This window comes from Myotis yumanensis, unplaced genomic scaffold, assembly GCF_028538775.1.
Source record: "Myotis yumanensis isolate MYYU_CA2020_CCGP unplaced genomic scaffold, mMyoYum1.0.hap1 SCAF_9, whole genome shotgun sequence".
Taxonomy (NCBI): Eukaryota; Metazoa; Chordata; class Mammalia; order Chiroptera; family Vespertilionidae; genus Myotis; species Myotis yumanensis.
Genome location: NW_027223760.1, coordinates 34,916,675 through 34,919,760, shown reverse-complemented (window position 1 = coordinate 34,919,760; position 3,086 = coordinate 34,916,675).

Here is a 3,086-nt window from a genome sequence, read left to right as displayed (position 1 = left end):
GAGGGCAGAGCTGTGCAGGGTCAGCCCCAAGAACCAAGTGTGACCAAGGTCCCAAAGGTGGGCAGCCATGTCTGCTGGAACAGAATGCTGGAATCTGAGGCATCACTCCTCCAGGAAGAACCGAATTAAGATAAGCAGAGCAGGAAAGAAAGGATACTTCAGGCAGAAGGCACAGTGAGTGTGAGGCCACTGAGACTGGAAAGATGATTAAGGAGGGGTTCGGAGTGGCTGGATTTGTATAGATAAGGCCAGTGGGAAGGCTGTAGTAGGAGATCTGAGAAGCAGTGGCAGGTTTAAGGTGTGGGCATATCTTGTTCAAATTTGTTTTAGACAGACAGATGGAAAATACGACCAGAGGCTTAGAGGAAGCTGGGAAACAAGATAGGGCTACGATTTGAGTCTAAGTGAGAGATGATGGAGAGAGAATAGGGCAGATTGGAGAAATACTTAAAGAGTCAGGCTCAGTTAATAGAATGAAAGTTCATTGAAAGGAATTGAAGAGAAAGGAAAGAAGATGGACACTTTGGTAACTAAGAAATGCTGTTAATTGAGAAAGGAAATAATGGGATGGAGCTGATTTGGGGAAGGTAGACCACTCTGTATGTTGAGCGGAAGTTCTTGTAGTTATCTGTGTGGAGACATCTAGTGAGAACAACATGGAAGTAGGTCTGTGGGGCCTCTTCAGCATAGAAAATGCTAATTGAGGTCAAGAGACCACACCAGATTGCTCAGGCAGAGCACCTGGCATAAAGAAAAGTTGTCTTGGAAGAGACTCATGGAAACACCAAATAAGACGAGGAGAATGGGGTGGGAGAAAGGGGCTGCTGAGACTGATGAAGAAAGACTGGGGTGCGGATGAAGAGCTGGAAGGGCTGTCAGATGGGGAGGGATCAAGCCCCATGGGGTCAAGTTCTGGAGAGGAAGGTGGACAAGTAATTGTGCAAATTAGATATAATTATCCTAATTTACAGAGGAGGTACGGAGGTTTATATGATTTCCTAAAAATGCCTTAATCAAGTCAAGATAAAAGTCTTTTGAGTTTATTTTCCACATCACCAAATGCAGACAGAGGAGTCTTGCTTCCTGAATATATCACTTAAGAAACTGGACAAGCCTTAATAGGGGCATGTGTACTTATGACAGCCAATTCTGTGTGTTTGTATGTTTACAAGACCATGAGGAACTGAAATACTTTCCCCAGAAATTGGTCCTCGGACAAAATATTAATTATGATGGTAATAATTTATTTATAATTTATTGTGTAGGTAGCTCCCTAATAGGTCATTTCATTTCATGACAAATCTATATGGCATTTTTTTTTAAATTTTTTCTTATAAGGTAGTGTTCATGTGACTCAGAGAGGTTTAAGTATTTGCCCAAAGTTGCAAAAGAAACAAGTATTGGTCAGAAGGTGCCAACTTCAAGCAGTATATTTTGATAGTTTTAGAGCGAGATGACAGAGAAGGTCAAAAGGTGGGGCTGAGTGTAGTAAAACAATGGATGCAATCTAGATTAGATTTAGAATCCTCCATAGACCCTAGGTCTGTGTTTAAATAATACACTCAGCCGGCATGGCTCAGTGGTTGAACCCTGACCTATTAACCAGGAAATCATATGCCAGGGTTGGGGGCGTGACCCCCAGTAGGGGGTGTGCAGGAGGCAACCCATCAATGATCCCCTCTCATCATTGATGTTTCTATCTCCCTCTCCCTTCCTCTCTGAAATCAATAAAAATGTATTTAAAAATAAATAAATAACACGGTACTGTTTAGTTTGATTTAAAAGAAACAGGAACATTGTGTGAGACAGGAGAGGGCGAAGAGAGCAGTGAACAGGAGGGTCCATGTTGCAGAGCTGGAAAGGAATTGGAATGTATAGAAAGAACAGGCCAAGGGGGAAGTGAAGTGGACGTAGGAACAACAAGAAAGAGGCAGATGGAGGGGGCTGGATGGCTAGATGGGGTACAGCTGTGACCAGTCTTACCTGGTAGATATAAGGCAGTGGTTCTCAACCTTGGCTACACATTAGAATCACCTGGGAATCTTTTTAAAATCCTGATTTCTGGGCCTCACCCTCCGGAAATTCTGTTTCTTTGTTATGGGGTGGCGCCACAATATTAGTAACAAAGAAACAGAATTTCCGGAGGATGCGGCCCAGAAATCAGGATTTTAAAAAGATTCCCAGGTGATTGTAATGTGCAGCCAAGGTTGAGAACCACTGTGATAGGGGTAAAGAGGAAACAGTCAAAGCTGAGATCCCGATAACACTCCTACAGAAAGAGGGCAGGTGAAAGGATGGGAGAAGGCATGCCCTTGGGGAAGTCTCCAGTGCCCAGGTGTGAGCTATTGAGACTAAAATAGTGGAAGGGAAACAGAGGGAAGCAATCTCGGTGAACTACGAAAAAATCAGCAGAACCTGATTGTGTGGGTGGAGAAGAAAGAATGTCAAACTGATTCCTTGTTTCAGAGCCCAGGCATCTGGGAGTATGACTTAAAAGCAATGGAAGTCTAGAAGTGTTGGTTTCTGCTTCAGCATTTTGGCGCCTGCGTTTGTAACTTTCCCACTTTATCTGCTTCTTCGTCTCATCACTCTGGTCTACTTGCCTCAGGTACATTCCTCCTGCCATAGGTTTTCATTATCTGGGAATGGAGTTTCCACCCCTGGAGATTCCTGGGTCATTCCCAGTTCACTTTCACCCTGTTGCTGCTCATGTGGCCCCTTCCACCGAATTTTATGCCATGTGTCCTCCCTAGACTGGCACCTTCACCCCATCATATCCCAGCAGCCTGCTGGGAATATGGGGTCCCTTCTGAGCTATCAGCAACAATAAGCCTTTACTCTTTCTAAGCATTCCATTTTGTCCACTTCTTCATTATACCTTCTTACTTATTCATCTTGGTTAGGCTTTTCTGTTACTTCCTATAATAATTATTTGAATTGGTGAAATCGAGTACATTTTCATACGCAGTGCACTAAAAATTGTCCCCAAACCAATTTAAAGGACTATGGTCAAAGTTTTAAAAAAATATTATACACACTCATTTTCCTTGGTTTTCAACTAGAAAATTCCTCTTTCCTCTTTTCTC